Source organism: Condylura cristata, unplaced genomic scaffold (genome assembly GCF_000260355.1).
Source record: "Condylura cristata isolate star-nosed mole 26May11 unplaced genomic scaffold, ConCri1.0 scaffold00021, whole genome shotgun sequence".
Taxonomy (NCBI): domain Eukaryota; kingdom Metazoa; phylum Chordata; class Mammalia; order Eulipotyphla; family Talpidae; genus Condylura; species Condylura cristata.
Window position 1 is genome coordinate 3,063,563 of NW_004567122.1, and position 468 is coordinate 3,064,030.

Consider the following 468-nt stretch of genomic DNA (forward strand, 5'->3'; position numbering starts at 1 on the left):
CTGGACTCCCCGACTCCTCCGGAGCTCCGCTCCAGGTGTCGTGGAGATTAGGGAGCTCACGAATATGGGGACTTTTCGGAGCGATGGCCAGTGGAACCGTTCCCTAGCAGGGCCGCGGGTCGGTGGGTGCCTGCGACCTGCCGCGGTAAACCTCTCCTTCGGAAACCGTCGCTAACGAAATCCGCCAGCGCCCTGCCCGGGGTGCGAGCTGCCGATGCTCCAGGTGCGCGGCGCGCGGGGTGTCGACCGGCCTCTACATTGCTATAAATCTGCCAAAGGTCTGCACGTAAAAGGGGCTTTACTAGAAAACTTCCACCGGGTCCTTTAAAGCTTTGTGTGGGAGGGAGCGTGCCATCGCCACTCGAAGCCTGTCTCTCCTGGAGGGGCGTAGGGGAGCGGAAAGCGCGGGGCGACGCGGGACAGCCGGAGGAGCCCCGGAAAACGCGCCTGCCGCCCCCACCGGGCCGG